Below are 19,180 nucleotides of genomic sequence, written 5' to 3'. Positions count from 1 at the left end.
GTCGCATTATCATCATCATCATAGCTTGCATGGGACAATTAGTGCCACTTCGCAAGGGGCTGGATTTTTGTCCCTTTTCTCCCTGGGGGTTTTGCTTTAAGGTGAGTGTGCTGGGACAGAGATGATTTTTCTCACTGTAAGAAAACACCAGTAGGAGGATGTAGTTTGGATTTGTGCTGTAAACAGCGTTTGATAACAGAGGGATGTTGTAGTTATTGCTGAGCAGTGTTTGCACAACGAGGCCTTTCTCTGCTCCTCTCACCACCCTGGCTGAGAGTGCTCAAGGATTTGGGAGGGAACACAGCCAGGACAGCTGATCCCAACTGACTCAAGGAATATTCCAGAGCCTGTGATATCCTGGCCAGTGTAGGAAGTGATGGGAATACAAGGGGCAAGGGACAAACACATTCAAGGGGTCATCATTATTCAGGTGGAAATACAGGTTGCTTAGTTTTAATCCTGCTCCCCCTTCACCTCTGACCCCAGCCGCAGGGTTGGTTGTCCTCCTGTTTAACACTCAGATTTTGTAATCAGGAATTGAGCTACACTGGGGAGATGGGGAATGAGCAGCTCAGTTGTCAAGTTAAATTAGCATTTAGACAAGTGTAGGCAGAGGTCACACAGAGCTGACCAGGCTGGCTGGCAAGGTAACTGGGAAAAAGTGGGGGGGAAAGTGATTCATTCTGCATTTGGGGAAAGAGAAGGGGAAATGCCAGTCTGGGGAGTTGTGTAGTGCTGAAATCCCAGGTTTGAGAGTCTTAACAACACACCAGTGAGGTGTCTGGAGAAGGGAGATAGCTGAAGAAACCCTGAGGGTTTTATAGATATACAAAAATATACGTAGCTGGCAATATTTAGGGTTGGACTGAAGTAATTTCAGCTCAAATCTGTGTCACTTCTCTCCTGCAGACTTTGAGTGTGCCAGAATCTCGATGGAGGACTGCTATCCCAAATCTGAATATGTAAATCTGAGAGCAAATAACACCTCAGAGAGCTGGTATTGGGGTGGGAAAGGCAGTCATGTGAGTTTGGTCCTGTGCTTGCTCACTAGTCTGCTCATCAGATATGAGCAGTTCAAACAGTGTTAAGGACTAGCAATTTCACTTTTAAAAAAATCATGATTGTGAAGGGGGCAGGATGAAGGTTTTAGAAAGACTTCCCATTCTGGTGTTTTGTAGAACTAAACATATCCTTATTTGCAACCTCTATTCTAAGATTTTCTGATCTATTCTTTCTAAGTTTGCAGCTTTAAATGAGCTGGAAAGAAACTTTCCATGTTTGGTGACTTTATTTTGTTTGGGGGGGATTTGGGGCTTTTTTTAGGAGAATTTTTTTTGTTTGGGTTTTTTTTTTTTGTTTGTGGGGTAGGTTTTTTTTGTTTTTCTGGGGAAGGGTTTGATTGTTTGTTTTTAATGTTTATGATGATAACTGATTTTACTGTTTTGGCAAGTAGAACTGGGGCAAGGAAAATACATTACTTTTTCAAATTTAAATTTCCTCTTGCTGAGCAGAGGCACTAGGTATCTAGATGTTATTTGACATAGTTTCTATTTTTCTCCACATATGTGCATGGGGCCAGGAAGAATAAATATTATGAGGGTTAATTTTTTTATTTTTTTTTTTTCCTCTTTGGTTTCCAGTGCTAAGTACCCAGGCAGAGTTTCTGTGATGCTGAAAGTCTTGGCTGTATCCCTTGTGCCCATGCCAACAAGTCTGAAAGCCTGAATGTAGCAAGTTAATCCTTCTGGTCTTGTGCACAAACATTCATCTGGCCTGTTCTGAATATCCTGGTTTTGCTGTTCATGTACAGGACAGCTGTTTATTGTGGGCATGGAAAGCTGGTGGTTCTTGACCCCTGTGACAGCTTAGAGCATGTGGAATCTGTAGGCTTGGAGTTTGGACCCCTGGAAAGGAAGAGAGCAGAGAGACTTTGGTTAAAAAGGCAGTTTTTGAGCCACTTGGAGCCAAACCAGAGGCAGCTAAAACTCTGTTGTGCTCCTTCGATACCTTCCATTTACAAGTTTGTAAAGCTTGAGCTCTCCATCAGTGCCATTGTTACTAATTCCATTTTTTCCTCACTTTTTGATTTTTTTTTTCTTTTTTATTTTTTTTATTTTGAGAAATGTCCCAATTCTGTTTGTCCCACCTCGTGGTCCTGCCTGCAGGCCCTGTGCAGATCACAGGGCATGAATCAGCAAGAGGTGGCACATTGAACTCTGGAAACAGGTCCTCAGAAACTGGAGCATCGTGTCCTCTGCTGTCAGCAAGTGCCTGTGAAGGTTCCTAACAGAGTTTGTGTCATCTTGTCCCTTTTGTGCTTGAAGGACAACGTCCTGTAAGAGTTATTAGCTGTGGCTTTAGATGGAGTGGAAAGGTTGTGTGGCTTTGACCATCATCTGTGAACCACAAAGGGGTGGAATCTGATGGGTTTTTCATACGGGCAGCCTTGACTTCATGCTCAGCTTGGCAGGGGGATGTGCTGTTCACACAGAGTTTTTTCAGGTTTCAGTGGTGTCTAAGCTTTCCTGAGTAATGGAGGACATCATTATTTATATAATGAAATAAGATTGGAGGCACATATTGGAGCAGGTTTTACTGTCTCCATCTTTGGAGGTTTCCAAGTCCAGCCTGGTTGAAGCCCTGAGTGTTCTGATATAATCCTGTAGCTCACCCAGGATGACTGAGGATCTCCAGAGGCCTCTGGCTGATCCAGGCTCTCAAAATTAATTATTTTTTTCATGCAGCTTTACCATTCCAGTGGGGATTTATGTTCTGTGAAAGCTTAGCCTCAATTTCCATATCCTGCCCTTCCTTTTGTATTTTTTTATTCCTCTTTTTGAAGTGTAGAAGCTGCCCAAACACCATTTGAATACTGAATTCTGCCACCTTCCCTTCATATTTTAAGCAGACCCATAGAAATTAACAAAGCAAGCTTGTCTGACATTGTTAGTTCTTTAAAAATCCATCAGACAAATTAAATTAGGCCTACATTATTTTTTTTCTTAGGTTCTGATAGGAAAATGAAAGAATTTGCAGAATCAGGAAGAGTTAGCTGACTTATCCAATGATAAATAGGAAAGAAGGATTTTCTGAGCTGGCATATAAAATAAATGCTCTGGATTATTTACTGTGAAAATTTCTGACGTCCTTTATTGTTGTGGAAGCAGCTGCCCATTTGTTTATTTCAAAAACATTGCTTTCACAGTGGGCTAACTTCCCCCCTCACCCCTCCAGCTAAAACCATCTATTAGTGTTTCTGAAAAATTTTCAAGAGGCAAAAGTTCTCCCCCCCAAAAAAAAACCCCTAATTGCATGGTTTTGGTTTTTTTTTTTTTTTCCTCTTTGTCTTTACTTTAACATTATCCAGATGAATAAGAACATGGGTTTTTAAAAGTGTAAACTGAATAGAAAATGTGACTGGAAAGCCATTATTTTTCTCATGTCAAACATATAGCTCAGGGATCCTGTTCAATCTTCCAGGGTTGGGAAGAAGTGAGTAGAATAAATCATAAATACCAAACAGATTTCAGTGACCTGGACTCCCAGGCTTGCCTTGAAGAGAAAACCAGCAGAGCCCCTTGGGTGAGTAGTTAGAGAAATCTCACAGTGAGCTCCCTGCAGGCTGTGACAGGGAGCACCTGAAAAACCATGTGCTGAAATCATCCTGCTGGGAGAAGCAGGGAAATCTCTTTTTTTTCAGAGTGTGTTGGGTGTGGAACAAAGCAGATGCACAAGCTTTCTCCTCCTGTCTTCTGCTTGGGGTTGGTCGCCTGCTAGCTGCTATTTCCTTTCACTCTGGAACAGCTGTGATGGATGAGCAGGATGGGTTCATCTACTTTGCTGGGATAAATTTGTTGGGGCACCCAAGTTCAGCTATTAACATGGGTGATTAAGGGGGAAGTTGCACCCTGGCATTTCTAAACAGAGCTGATTTTCTTGGTTATGAAGTTTTATCTTTGGGTGGAAGTTAGCAAGAGGTGGAAATCTCTCCTGCTGCTTTTAACAGCTGGTACTGAAAATTTAGCAACAAAACTAGTTTTTCACCAGTAACAAATGTGTACTGACTATTTCTGTCACATCTTCTCAGGCTTTTATGCTTTAGAACTTGCACATTCCAGCTGTCTGAAATGAAAAATGAGGCTCTTGTTATCCTCAGCCAGTCTGTCACACCACAAGGTGTAAAGCAGTCGTGTTTATCAAGACTTTTAGGAGCCAGAAGGTCAAAGCTGCCTTTCATCCATGAAAATGATGCATTTAGCTTCTTGGGACATGCTTGCTAAAATATCCCCCTGACCCTTCAAGGCAGAGCTGCTTTGGTCTCCGTGCCACTAAAGCACTTTGTTCACTGATAAATGACAACAAGGAACGTCCACGTGGAAGCTTCTCTGAGGATTTGCCACCTTGCTGTGTCTGAGCAATTAAGAGCAGGGGTGGGAATTCCCATTCTGGGGTGGCAGGGCAGGCCACAGCACCACATGAGGTACCCATAACTCTGTTTGACCTCAAAGGACCCCCTCACCACCAGCCCTGAAGTGAGCAATGCACCTTTTTAGCTGAGAGGAAACTGAGGGGTAGAAAGGAGCGTGTGCTCCTCAGTCCTGTCTCCCTTCTAGTGGCACAGGCTGGGCTGTCTCAAGCCTGCACAGCCCTGAGCTCATTTCAGAGTGCTAAAAGGGTCTCGACAAACCAGTGAGAGTGAGCAGTGCTGGATGTGGAAAGAAATATTCTGGCCAAGAGGGCACTTTGCTCCGCTCCCGAATGGAGGCCTGCATTTCAAGTGCCTGCTTGCCCACTGTCTGTCCAAAGCTGAGCCTGAGACACCTGAAAATAACCTGAGAGGCTGAAAATTAACTTGCTTGCTTTTTAGACTTTTGTACAACATAATGCAGCGGCTTGTTTCCATGGTGCCTGTTTTCTCTACAGCTCTCCAATTGTATGGGCAAATTAAAAACCTTGGATCTGTTTTCTTTTTCTTCCATCCTGGACCCGGTGTTGAAGATCACCTTTGAAGCAATCACTCTGATAATAATTGGAGTCTCCATGGTGACTTGCAGGTATAAGTGATGTCATGAGGCAAAGAAGGATGTTTTTCTCAAGCTCACTGCTCAAAATAACCCCGGTGCCTCCCAAATCTCCCAAAATCTGTCTCATCACGGTCTAGCCTTGAAAAGGAAAGTGGTGCCTACGTAGAAATGGGGGTATGATTCACATCAGCTGGTCCAAGACAGTGTAAAGGACATTGTTACCCCAGGCCTCCTCTTGTCCCTGCAAGTCTCCTGTGATCACAATGGAAATCTTGTTCCCAGGATGAACAAGCTGTTTTTCCAGCTGAAGGAGGAACCATTACCTGCATGGCACTGGCCAAAGTGGGGCTTTTGGTCAGACTTCTCAGCCTGAATGGGGGGTTTGAGCAGTTTGTTTCATGAAAAGCTGGAGGGCTTTCAGTGACCAAATGACAGCAGAGTCTTTGTGGGGATCTTGGTGAGGGTTTGGTTTCTTCAGAAAGTTTTCAGTTCTCTGCAAAACTTTTTTTTGATAGATGAAATTTTGAATTTTGGGCAGCTGGGCCATTTGTCATTGGCAAATAGAGATAAAATTGTAGATAGGAATTGGCTTTATGGGGGTTTTGACTGACAGCTCCTGCCAGTAAGTCCCCTGAGTGACAGAAATAATAAAAGCCTGGTTTACGTGTGGGTTTGTGGCTCTTAGTGTACACTGAGCCCTCAGAGAACTTTTCCCTATGTTGAGATGCTTATAAAACTTTTTCTTTCCCCTCCTGTGAATTTTTTTGATTTCTAACTGCACATGGAGGAGTTTGCAGGACAGCCTGCTTCTCTTCAGCGTGATGGATCTGTCTTTGGCTGCTTAACCTCCCAGGGATCCCAAACCTCTGTCCCAGTTAAATCTGCTGAACAGGTTTGGGGAGGGAGGGGAGGTGGCTAAAGAGATCTGAGTGACCACAACACACCTCAATATATCAATGCCATTGATACAACTTGTTAGGAAACGAGGTTCTCTTCAAAAACTTGGAGGAAAACCTCAAACCCTTGGAATTAAGCTCTAAATCCCCAGTGGTATCTGTTCCCTGTGTGTTATTTTGGGCACCTTCCTCCACACTGAATGCCTGAGCCCATCCAAGATTTAGAATAGCCATTACTGAACTGTTCTTTTATTTGCTGATGGATATCTCAGCTGCTGTGGTTTTCCCAAGTGTCTTTCCAAGCAGGCCTTTCCTAAGAGGTCCTGATTATTTTTAAAGTTTTAAAGACGCAGTGACCCTCATGCCAAAGCAGGGAGTAATTTGTACTGAACAATTGCATTTCAGATTTTTAAAATTTGTATTTTTTTTTTAAAAAATAATTCCAGGTTTCCCTAAAGAGGGCTTAAAGGAAGGGCTGGAAAAGGGATTTTCCTCAAGGGCATGGAGGGACAGGATAAGGAGGAATGGCTTTAAGGTGAAGCAGGGCAGGTTCAGGAGGAACTGAAACAAAGACAATGAACCTTGCACTTCTCTTGGACACCTCTTTCCAAAGCCAGTGCCCTGTAAGGAAGCCTGAGAGTAAATAAGACTCAATCACTGTTCAGAGTGCTGAGGGCTGGCAAAAGGAGACAATAATTTTCCTTTGGCTGTAGAAAAACAAAGGATATTGAGAGGGCCAGAGCATCTGCTGATGTAAATTACCAGAGTTTTACTGGTCATGGGGTTCATATCCCATTAACCCAGCTGGGAATGTGTCCCTGGGAGATAGTTTAATGATTTACACCATCAACATGGAGGCAGATGAAAAAGCAACATTAAAAAAGCAATATGCTTACGTCAATGTGTGGGGCATTGAAGGCCTACATTAAAAAAAAGAAAAAATAAATAATTAGAAGAAGCTTTTACTTTGTTGCTAGCTTGGAAATGGGTTTTCCTAGTAGTGTGATCTTATGGTCAGGTGGCCTTTTTAAACCTGAGGCTTTTTGTTTGTAATTACTGGCTTTACAGATGAAATAAAGTTAAAAATAGCACAAACTAGTGCCCTGCTCCTGCAAATGCTCAAGTGTCCTTATGAGTAGGACCTTAGAGTTCAAAGGGGCCTAAGGTCCTTATGTAAGCAATGGGAAATGCAGAATTTATGTGTTTCAATTCTCTGTTTTCCTGAATTGTTTCCTCCTGGTGCAACTTGGGGTGCTTCATTTTGAAAACCAGACCAAGGACATCTGGAAATTCCTAGGCTAATCTAATTAACTGCTAATAAACAGCTTTTTTTTTTTTTTCCTTCCTTCTCCCCGTCCCCCACCTTCCCATTCTCCTCCCTCCTTCTGTCCACACAGTAGATTTCTTTGCTTTTTTTTTTAAAAAAAATAAAATAAAATATTTATTTAATTTTATTTTTCTGTTTGTGAAAGGCTTCACAAAAGGCTTGTGTAATTCTGGCCAGCTGACAGGCAGCCTGGTCAGGCATCAAAGTCACAGATGTGACAGGCGTGGTTTTGCTCATCCTGTCGTAGGTGTGTCACCCAAAACGTGGGGGTAAGTGAAACTCCCTAACTCTATTTTTTGGGAGCTGGCATTCCCCTATCCCAGCCTGGGGAGCATGAGGGAATAGCTCCACCTAGGTGCACACGGCTTCCCAAACTTCCCGCTTTCTTACGAACTTCAGGCAAGCAAATTATCATTCATTGCTTCTAAATTACATTTTCCTCCTCATTAATTAGTGTTCTCTCTTCTGCTGGTTGTTGTTTTCTCGTTTCTCATGCTAACTTGTCCACATTTTTCTGTCTTTTCATTATCTGTCGTTCACAGGCAGGGAGTTTCCAGCATATGTTGAATTGCCTTTGATAGTCTTTTCTTTATTTTCTGGTCACTCCAGCATGTCCTTTGAGGGCTATAAATTCTGGATTCCAGGTGTCCAGGGTTTAGCTCCCCCAGGCCTTCTTCACTGAAGCCTATCAGGGTTAGTTTAGTAAAACTTAAAAAGTTTTGGTGGTCTCATGAAGTCCCTCTAAAAATCAACAATCTGTGAGAAAAAAGCTATGTTCTGCCTAAAGTGGAAGATTCCACTGCCTAGCTGCTGGTGGATAAAAACAGGATTAAGTGCAGCAATTAATTAAAACTTAATTAAAACAGCTAATGAGAAAAAAAATAATTAGGGGTGCAATGTCATCCCCAAACAGGTGCAGGGGACATCAGAGGCTGCGAGGGGCAGCGTGTGTCCCCACAGCTGGGGTGGACAGGGACCTCCCTCTCTCAGTTCCTCCTCACTGATGCTCCAGCCCAGCTCTGTGGGGCTGAGCTGGGGCAGTGCAGGGACGAGGGGTCAGGGGAATTGTGCCCTGGGCTGGCAGCTGACCAAACCTGTCCGGGCTGGGCTTGTTTGTACAGCTTCAGTCGCTGCCGTGTTCTGTATTCAGAAGACCAACACGGCTCTAGGGGTAGGTTCGTGTGACCCAGCCAAGGCACGTTACAGCTTGGCTGATTCAGCCCAATTAGTCCTGAATATCAAAAAGCACCAGATTCCAGCAAAGCTGTTGTGAGAGGGGGAGTTGCTTCCACTGCTTCCCACTGAAGTTTTGTGTGTGGCTTTGTGTGCCGTGCTGGGGGGTGCAGCGTTCTGCTTTCTAAGCCAGATTAGAAATCCTGTTGTTGCCCCCTCCTTCTGCAGTGGGCCCCTCTTTCTGTCTGCTTCTGACACTTTCCAGGCCTCCCTGCAGGTTTGCATCCATTCCTCCTGCTTCACAGAGGTACACAGCAAACAAGTCCTTCATCTGACTGCCATTTAGCTTAATGAGAATCTTTCCTCTCACTTCAATGGTAGCTGGAGCACTTCTTTCATCTTTCCTTCTCGGAAACTTGTTGGTCAAGGTCCCTTTTTGTTCTTCTTGTGCTGGCCTTTGTCCCCATCATCTCTGAGCACTTCAGTCAGCAGTAGATTGCTCTGTCTTGTTCTGGTACTCTTATTCTCTTTTGGGGAATAATAGAGTCTGGAGTGTTCTGCATGTCCCCATCTTTAACTGAGGCTAAGTGGCAAAGATGAAAGGACAGATTTTCAAGATGTGGATGAGAGTCTGCTGCAGTTTTTCAAAGACATTTAGAAGCTTCAGAAACCACCACTTTGTTCCTGTTCCTTTAACTGTCCTGAGAAGACCCAGCATTAAATGGGTCAGAAAAGGTCACAGGGCAGATGCAGAGGGGGCTGGAGAAGCACCAGTTCCACATCTGCCTCTGAAAGTTCCCTCTTCTAAAACCTGGACACCTCCCAGCCTTGGGCTTCAGCACACAGTGGCTCTAAAGGCAGAGTGCCACCAGAGAAGGATCCTACCTGGAAAAGCCACTCTCCTGAAGCACCTGATGGTGGGTGTGGGCTGATTTCAGCCTTCAAAGGCTTCCCTGCCTTTCCTTAGTCACCATTTTTCATAATCTAAGGGTCCATGAACTAAGGACTTCTAAACAAAGTAATATTTCGAAGGCCCAAAACATCACCAGGCGGGCACTGTGGGACTGGCTTAAGGTTTCAGAGGCAAAGAGCAACTCAGGGACTTGTTCCTTTGATACAGGGATGTGACAGAGGCAAAGAAAACAGAACAAACCAAACCACAACACATCTGCAAACTACTGCCTTGTTGACACAACACAGCTCAATTTCAACCCAGAAAATTGTCTGCTTTTCTGGCTGCTCTGAGGTGATCAGATATGCACACTACAGCAATTAGTTCTGCCAGCAATTATTTGTGCCTCCAAAAAACGCAGTCCTTCATTAAGACCTGGCCCAAGATGTCAGAACCCCGCAGTTAACCTGGAATCTTTGAAGTCTTTGGATGTTGAAAGTCTAACAGTAATAATGTGTAAACACACAAATGCTTCCCTAGGATGTCACAACCACATGAAGGGCAGACTGAAGCGTGTTGGTGAGGCTGCAAGAAGCAGCAGGACAAAAGTTTGAAGATTCTGACTGCACATCTTTGTAATAAACATCATTATTTTAATAGAAATGGTGTGCCTTTGACTGATATTTTTTTTTTTCCCAGTTACTCTGGCACACATTCGTGGCACTTGGTAGAGTGACTGAGTCACTCAGATTACAGAGCAGGACTGGTGTTCCCTGGGGTGGGCATGTGACTGGTCATTTAATGATACCCTTTGTACTAAAGTGTTGCTGAATGATTGCTTGAAAGGTTCACAAAATTATATCCCTACCACCTTGGCTGACAGGTAGGAAGAGATCATTAAAATAAACTCTGCAATATGGCAATGACCAGGCTTGGCTCCACAAACTGCTGTCTTATGGAAGAGACTGAAATTAAAAAAAAAAACACAACAACCCAGGAACTGCCATTGCTCAAAGAGAGTTTCTGGCTCATAAAGCAAAGGACATTTTGAGCAAACACAGTATCAAGAGGAACACTGCCATTCTGAAGATCTTTTCCAGCTGACAATTAATTATTGCTGAGCCTTAACAAAGCCATCTGCAGAAGGTGTTATGCCCTTCATCAAATGATACTGATGTGGCACTGGCACAAGGGAAAAAGGTAAAGTTTTGAGCTTTCCCAAAAGAAACAATTGGAAGCTACCAGTCAGACACCCCCAAGTTCTGCTAGGTGGCAAATTTACTGCTTTAACAGCCCTCTAAGATGGGGACAGTAAGGTTGTTATACAGAGCTGAGACCAAAATGATGCTTAATGAGCTGTGGCAAGCAGCTGTGGTGTGATGTCCTTTCCATGTGCTCCTTGTTTGTTGACTTTGATGGACAGGGGAGCAGAGGAGTGGGAAAGGAGAGCGGGGTCTTAATGCCAGATAACCCACTCTTTCCAGGACAAAAGTCAAGAGCAGAAAAGGGGTTTTGATCCAGAAAGGTTCTTCCTGAATTTTCCCCTGCAAGAGCCCAGAGACAGAGGGAACAAAGCATGCACATGGAGATGGTTTTGACTGCTCTCTCCTGTGGCTTGTGCAACACACACAGGTGCTCCAGGCTGGAGCAGCTGTGCTATGAACACAGACTGAGAGAGGTGGGGCTGTTCAGCTGGAGAAAAGAGGGCACCAGGGAGACCCTAGAGCCCCTTCCAGTGCCTAAATGGGTTCCAAGAGAGCTGGAGAGGAATTGTTTTTACAAGGGCCTGGAGGGACAGGATGGGGCAGGGTGGGGGATGGTTTGAGAAAGGGCAGGTTTGAGAGAGGGCAGGTTTAAATCGGATATTAGGAGTCAATTCTTCCCTGTGAGGGTGGGGAGGTCCTGGATCCCTGGAAGTGTCCAAGACCAGGCTGGACAGGGCTTGGAGCAACCTGGGATAGTGGAAGGTGCCCTTGCCCATGGCTGGGGGTGGAATGGGATCATCTTTAAGGTCTCTTCCAACCCAAACCATTCCATGATTCACACATACATCAGGTGCAGAAGTTGGATGGTATCAGTGCTTACCTTCACCACTCGTTTCCTGTGTATTTTGGGGCCTTTCTAGAACAAGGACTGATGTTGTTGTGTTTCTGGGCCTGGGGTAAAATCCTTTAAAGTGGAAAGCTGTGCTATTTTAATTTTGTTGTGTGGGCGAGATATAATCCTCAGAAGAATGAATAGTCCTGTGCCTACTGCCCAATGGCCATTAAAGTCTCCAAACAATTGCAAAGCCAGGTGGTGCTGAATAAAAAATGAAATCTGTGAGGTGTTTCCAGAGCTGAGCCAGTGAAACATTTCCAGGCAGCCTGAGATTTATTTTTTTTTTCTGCTGTGCAGCAGAGGGGGTTGGACTTTATGGCACCATGAAAATACCCTGACCACAGACACCCAGACTTCTGTGACTTGTTTGCTGGGGAGAGGTTTCTGGGGAAATGGAGCTTCCTATGGAAGTCTGAAGGGTTATTTTTTAAAAAAAATTTGTTTCTTTTATATATTTTTTTCTTTTTCCAGAAAAGAGGCATCCTACATGCATTAATTTACAATTTGTAGCTGGGGTTACAATTTAGAACACACAATGGGAAAGTGGACAGCATTTTGCAATGAGAGGGTGAAGTCTGTAAATAAGAATTTAGTGAGCCATATTTTCACTATGGAGCAGGAATTTAGAAAATTGGATGAACTTTACCAGGAGGCACCAGACACACACTTCTGGAAAACGTTAAGCCACGTGTATGCAGCTTCCTGAAAATCATGTATCACTTTTGAAAATGTAGGATTAGGGCTTCAGAATCCCCAGGCCCACACAGCAGCCCTGCCACATACGGAGCTGAAAATCAGAGAAACTGATCAGCATTACAATAACAGACTTTCTGCTCTCCTGCCAAGAATTTTAGGCTGAGTAAAGGTATTACCTTTCTCAAGAAGATAAATTATGGCACGTACCATGAATGAAGGTACTTGATTTTTGAGATTTAGACAGGGGATCCTTGCTGGCAGTACTTCTAATTTATTGCAGAAGTCAAACATCCCATTTACTGTGTCCATGCCAACCTGCCTTGACAAAGGGAGGTAATTTCTTCCTCTTCATATGTATAAGTAGTCTGTGGAATTTTTTTAACTTCTCAAAGTATAAAGAAAGCATATTTATTCTCAGCACCAAGTCCTGGCTGGTGTTAATTTCATCTGTGCTTGTCTGAACTCAAGCACTAAATGCTTGTTAAATAATTGGAAGGCATAAATGGAAAGAAAAGAAAAAAAAATGGTGTTGTTTATTCAGAATTCTGGGGTAAAATAGGCTGGTATCTTTAGATGACAGCATGCAAATCATATGAATTGCCCAGTTTTGCCTGCTAGGCACTTCAGCAGCTGTCCCTGTTGGCAGGCATGAGATGTTTTATGGCATCTGATGCCTCTTTCATGTGCCAGTGTCTGGGCTGAGCTGTGTCTCAGACACAGTGGCTCCTCTTCTCCCCCTGCACCCTTTTCCCACAGCTTTCCTGTAACTCCCAAACCCTCTCTGCTCATCTCCCTTTGTCTCTTGTGCTCCTTGGAGTGTGGATTAGCTGTGAGGAGGCACCAGGCAGGACCCCACACTGACTTACACTCTCTTCCCATTTTTCAGCTCCACAAAAACACATTTTATCACCTTGTGACCATCAGCCAGTTTCTTCAGCCCATCCCCTAAAGCTGACCCGTGCTCCTCAGGTTTTCCTACCCTACAGCCTGTGAGCCATGTCCTGGGTTTGCCTGTGGAGCCCTGATACCTGGTTCAGATAGCGGGCAGTCAAACCAAGCAGCGCCGCGGCGCGGATCCCGTCTGGGGGCGTTGGTAAAACAGACCCACACATTTCTCATGATCTCATCAGCAGCTGCAGAACCTGGAGGACCTGCCACCTCCCAGGGAGAGTGTTTATTCACATCACATCTTCCCCCTCTGAAAATTACATGATGAAAGCTCTTGCAGCAGGCTGTGCGGTAAAAACACCTCGGAAAATTCAAGTGCGTCAAGACAGAGCGGCAGCCTTATTGAAATAAAATGTTTGTTTCATAAGGTGTGCTGGCCGGTTTTAATTTCACCAGTTTAGGCCCAGACATCACTGTTGCTTCACCCCCTGAAGGAGGCACTGCTTTGGAGAATTCCATGAAAGGAGTTTTCCACATTTGTAACTCCTTTCGAGCACAAATATCCCCACACCAGGCGCTTCCCTTCTGCTGCAGATGCCCCTGGATCAGCTACAGCTGACTGGGGGAGGACATCCCATTTCCCATCCACCTCCTAGGCTGGCACGGCACTGTCCTTGCATGAGAAGGGCCTTGTCGGTCCCAAGTTCTGCCTGTGGAATGTGTAGGATTACCAGTGGCAGGCTCTTGGATGCGTTCCCCAGCGTGCCTGGCTGCGGGGTTGTCTGTCTCTGCCTCTGTGTGTGTGTGTGCAGGGTCACAGGAGGTGCTAAACCCTGCTTAATTCTGTCAGTGCTGCCACATCTGAAATCCACCGGGCAAACAGACCCCGGGCTCCTCTGCTGCACGCCCTGCGCTGCTTTTTGTGCTGCTTTGTTTCCCAGTTTCCTCCAGCTGTAATTTTGCCTCTCCAGCTCCACTGTAGGGGAAAGAAAAGCTGGAATGTGACTCATAGCTAACGTTTGGTGAACCCCTTTGGCAGTCCTGCGAGATATCTACACATGACACACATCAGTTGGCCAAACTACAGAGAAAGGAGTCTGCATAAGGTAAATGAGCACTTTTTACACACTTCCTTTAACCCATAATGACCCCATCAAGGAGTAGGTGATGTAAAATACATAATTAAGGCCAAAGGTAGGTGGTGATACCCAGGGACTTCCAGTATCTCCTTTGTGATTTCTTGCAGAGATCAGCATCTGGCAGCACCCTGGGACAGATTCTCCCAGGACCTCAGCTGTTTGGAAAACCAAAGCACTGATTTAGATGCAAAGTTGCTTTGAAACTGGTTTCCAAAGGAAATCAGGGACCAGGCAGTCCCTTTCTGGCTGTCTCTGTCCTTGGGGGCTCACCCCTGGATAATTCCTGAATCCATTTGCTACCACACAGGTGACCCAGCAGCAAACAGCCCCGCAGCGTGTGAACTCTGGCTTTTCACACAGCAAGGTGGAGGGGCTGGTGAAACAGTCCCTTAACCCCTGGAGAGTGAATCAACACTCCTGGTGTGAATCAGCTGCTGTTTGCTCAACCCCAGGGGTGAGGGAGTGTGAAAAAGGGAGTGGTGTCACTGATGCCTTATCGGGGCTACTTAAAAACAGAGGCCAGGCAAAATCAAGGGAACAAAAAGTGGTTATATTTATTGAAGGGCCTTCAGGTACCTTTAGGGCAGACAAAGACCCCCAGGGGCTGCACCCAAAATGGATGACAGGTCATGGATTTTCATACTTTTATAAGTTTGGTCCATTTGCATATTGGAGGGGGGTGGTTAATCTCCCAATTCCAGTTTAGGGTAATGAAGTCATTTACCCCAAGTTTGCTGCCCCCAACTCCCTTTTGTTTGTGTTTCTGGGACCTGAGGCAGTGAGGTGTCCCTGATTCCCAGGCCTGAAGAGGAATTGCTGTGTCTGACCAAAATGGGAAAGCAGTATCCAACACTGTATGTGGAGTTTAGAGTCACACACTAAAGAATCACAGGATTACAAATGTATGGAAAATATAAAAGCTAAAATCTTAAGGCATGGTCACAGCAAAAGGGACCAGGAGGCAGGGAAGGAATCATTCAGGTCAGCTCAGCTCACACCACTGGTCTCATTTGTGGTCCAAGGCTGGTGGGAGCTTTAACACCCTCAGCGGTGAGGAGATTCTAAATAAAACAGCAGCCCAAAAGGATAAAGGGATATCTGTGGGAATTTTACATCTTCTATAAAATCAGAAGTGGACACTCATAAAGAAGTAAAATGAGGTGTATCATTAGGGTATAATGCAATTGTAAAAACCCAATCTTTTAAGTTAACAATTAACAATTTTCATTTTTTAAGAATCATTGTTGGAGTAGGAATTTTGTGTTCTTGTGCATTCATTGGATCATTACTATGTTGATAGTTTATAGATTTTGTAAAACTTTTTGTTATTTTTTTAAAAATCATAAATACTGGGGTGTTCTATGGGTTTGTAGAAGAAATTATATTTTTTAGATTTAATTGGTTTTTGATTAATTTTTGTGGGTTTTTTAGGGATTTTTTTGTTTGTTTTGGTTTGATTTTTTTTTTTTAATGTGAGCTTAAGTTTTGGTTGTACATCAGTGGCCCCTTTCAGAAATTTGTTGTCAAAATCAGTTTTTATTACAACAACAGATGTGGACACTCGTGCTGTGACACTGGATCTGCACTGGGAGGAACAAGAGAGACTGTATGGCATGGGTGAAACTTCTCACAGGTCCTGCTCCCTTCAATGAATTCCTGCTCTCAAGTTTCACTGAGGACATGTGCAGTTAGAGGATATATTTTAAGCTGAATACACTTCTGAATACATCCCATATCTTTGTTACAGTAGGCAAGAATTTGGCCAAAGCTGTAAAAATACAAATTAAACTTTTTTTGCGCCCCCCACTTTGAATATACAAAAGATGAAATTGAAGTGGCCTGGGTTCTGGTACTTATGTGGCTTTTGATGTGTTTGCTGGTAAAGAGTCTGGTAATCCCCAAGGAGGGTCTTGCCATAATAAATACAATAAAAATAGCATTGTTCTACATATTTTGCCATAAAAGAGCATTTCCTGACCTTGTATTTCTACCTGCTCTCACAAACCCTGTCTTTCCACACCCATGCCAGGTTGAGTACCCTTTACCTGATGTTTTTTCCTGGCTGTAGAATGTGTGATAAATGGCAGCAGAAAGGTTTCCCTGACGGAATCCCAAACCTTGCAAGAGGTCTCCTCATCCAAAGCACTGATACCCTCTGTGAGACATGAATAAATGAAAATGAAATGCCACAGCAGCCAGCTGTGTGCTTGCACGGCTGTAACAGCTGGGAGCATAATCCAGGAGCTCGGTGCTGGTGGCAGCTGTGCCTCTGCTGTGAGAGACCTGAATCCCTTCATGCACGTGTGACAGGCTGCACTCCTCACAGACAGAGAACAGTGAAATAATTCTGTTTTTTTCAACGCCAACAAAAAAATTCTACTTCAGATGAGCTTCACATACTAGGATGATTTGAAGAATAGGTGCCCAAGTTCACACTGCTCAGGGGGACATCTGATTGCAGAGGGTGTGGGGACAGAACCTGGAGAAAAGGAGGCTCAGGGGGCCCTTCTGGCTCTGCACAAGTCCCTGCCAGGAGGGGACAGCTGGGGGGGATTTGGGATGTTATCCCAGGGAACAGGGACAGCAGGAGAGGGAACGGCCTCAGGCTGGGCCAGGGGAGGCCCAGGGTGGACATCAGCAGGAATTTCCCCGTGGAAAGGGTTGTTAAACACTGGAAGGGGCTGCCCAGGGAGGTTGTGGCGTCCCCAGCCCTGGAGGTGTCCAAAGGCTGCCTGGATGTGGCACTCAGTGCTCTGGGCTGGTGACAAGGTGGTGACAGTCGCAGGCCGTGGGCTCCATGATCTCGGAGGCCTTTTCCACTCTGCACGACTCTGGTGCTTTGCTCAGCCGTGCATCATCAAAGGCAGTGCTGAGGCACAAAATTAGGGAAGAATTCTCACTGTTTCCTTCACCGGTGAGGTGACAGCACCACCAGTGTGTTGGGACCTCCCAGCTTCCCCCGGAGCCTGAGCTGCCACATGTAGCCTCTGAAGGGCTGGGGCAGGCACGGGCATCACCTTGGGCTGCCATGGAGACTCTCTGTGCCTTTCAGCACTCTTCACACCTGGCACAAAAGGGAAATTAAACCCCAAAAAGTCTGTGACGGAGGATCCGGGTGGGAATGGAGTGCTGCAATCCTGAGCCTTCCTTGAAGGGACAGTGTCCTGCACAGCTCCAGACTGTGTGGCACACTGAAGGCACGCCAGCCTCCCTCTCCTGGACTGCATCTGCAGCAAAATAACACATTACACGGAGTGGAGGTCCAGCTGGAAGGTAAACTTAAAAAATAAGGCAAGAGAGAGGATGTGCTTCCAATAGGGATCACCCTTCCACCGAATTTAGAATGGAGGACCCACAGATCTTCTGTCCCTGATCTTCATAACCAGCTATTTTGCAGCTGCTGCTGTGCTGCGATCAATAACCAGTTTTAAAACGTGCTCTCGTTCTTTCCCTGTGTCCAGAGACGGTGACTCTGTGCCTCCCTCTGCTGTTGGCGACAAGGTCACTGCCCTTCCCTTTAAAAGGCAGCCCTCAATCCCAGTTTGAAAGTGTCTTCTTCCAGCCTTCAGCTCCTGTTAGCTCCTCCTAAACCTTGCTCTGCAAGGTGTTCAACACTGCAGCACGCCCTCCTCTTTAAAATGTATCCTTCCTGCATTCTGCTTTAGTGCAGATACCCAAAGACTCTAAATGAGCAAATTTGGGTTTCAGAGAAGTCTCAATATAGCAGCATATGCCTTTTTTTTTGAAGCAGATGGTGTTGGTCACAGTGGAAGAAAGCACATGGGGAATAACATGTGCTTTTGGGCTGACTTATTCTTGTGTGCTGGGTTGGATTTTTCCCAATCACTGCCTTACAATGTAATTAAATAGTACATTTTTCTATCTTGGCGTCCTGGCTGTAGAACTGGATTCAGTGGTTTTCTCTCAAATTACACAGGAATGCTGTGACTTTTCAGGGACCTCCTTGAGTGTCAAGTGAGGATGTCAACCTTAAGTGACATCCTTTGTCCCTTTTTCTCCATATTTCCAAAGATGTGACATAAAATCCTGTGGATTGCCAGACCAGCCGCAAGAACCCTGAAGTGCTTTGTAAAATGGCCCTTTAAATGGTCACTGTGCAGTGTGAAATACCTGGCTTGGCTTTCCTCAGATTTGTGTGGCCCTGGCTGCCACACCATATGCCTGTCCTGAGCTGCTGTGACCCCACTGTGACTCCAGCAGCACCATGGAGCTCGTGTTGGGCACTTGGAGAATGAGCCTGGTTTCTGTCTTCCTTCTAGGAATGTGCTGTCCATGAGAGTCTCTCCATCTTTGTGTCCTGCACTGCAAAAAACCAGCCTGGACTTCTCCTAAGAAAGCTTAGGTTTGTCTGGCTCTTGCATTTGTGTTGTCCCATGCCCTGCTGTCTCTACTGAGTACTTTGGTGGTTGTTCCTTCTTGAAGACTGCCCACCCTTTGCAATCATTGGATGGGTCCAATTTCTGTGGGGAGCTCGTGCAAATCTGTGAGAAATTGTGACTTCCAATGGTCTGCTCACAAACAGGCTCTCAGATATCTCCCAGTGGGCTGAGGCTTGGGAAAACCATCTTGGGCCGTTTTGTTCTGCTGTAGTGGGGTGTCTTGAACCACCTGCACCCCAGAGAAGATTTAGGCAGCACCTCTGTTTTAATTCTGGCCATGGGAAGGGCTGATGGCTTTACAGGAGCTCTGCTTTAGGCCACAGCTGCTCTCCAAATGCCCTGGGAGAGGTGAGTTTAAATAAAAAACAAGGTACAGGCCCTGTGACAAATCTCTGCTGGGCCAGGGGGGGAATAGGAAATTAATCAGCCCTGCTGGTTGAGCATCCTTCCTCAGGGCTTGCACAATCCTGACATCCAGGGAGGATGGAGGGGGTGAGCCTGGTGCAGAACTTGCTCTGAGCTCCCACTGCAGCCCACAGGCTGGAGGGGTGGGTGCCCCAAGCCTTTGAAACTCAAGATTTTATCCTAAATAAATATAAACAGTTCAAGAAAGCAAATAAGAAACAGGTCCTTCTCCCCTTCCAC

At 45.2% G+C, this 19,180-nt stretch overlaps 1 long non-coding RNA gene across 1 annotated transcript; it reads left to right on the top strand.

Annotated features, from left to right (window-relative positions):
• LOC148184403 (uncharacterized) lies at positions 1 to 5,397 on the top strand. The gene is made up of 3 exons (XR_015772419.1): positions 1 to 101; positions 3,481 to 3,582; positions 4,088 to 5,397. It is a non-coding gene; the product is annotated as an uncharacterized LOC148184403 (long non-coding RNA).
• Positions 5,398 to 19,180: the final 13,783 nt, after the last annotated feature.

This window comes from Pseudopodoces humilis, chromosome 4 (assembly GCF_049639895.1).
Source record: "Pseudopodoces humilis isolate 2021_Gansu_Grassland_sample_001 chromosome 4, ASM4963989v1, whole genome shotgun sequence".
NCBI lineage: Eukaryota > Metazoa > Chordata > Aves > Passeriformes > Paridae > Pseudopodoces > Pseudopodoces humilis.
The sequence above is the reverse complement of the archived record's forward strand: the minus strand, read 5'-3'. Positions and strand labels throughout refer to the sequence as shown.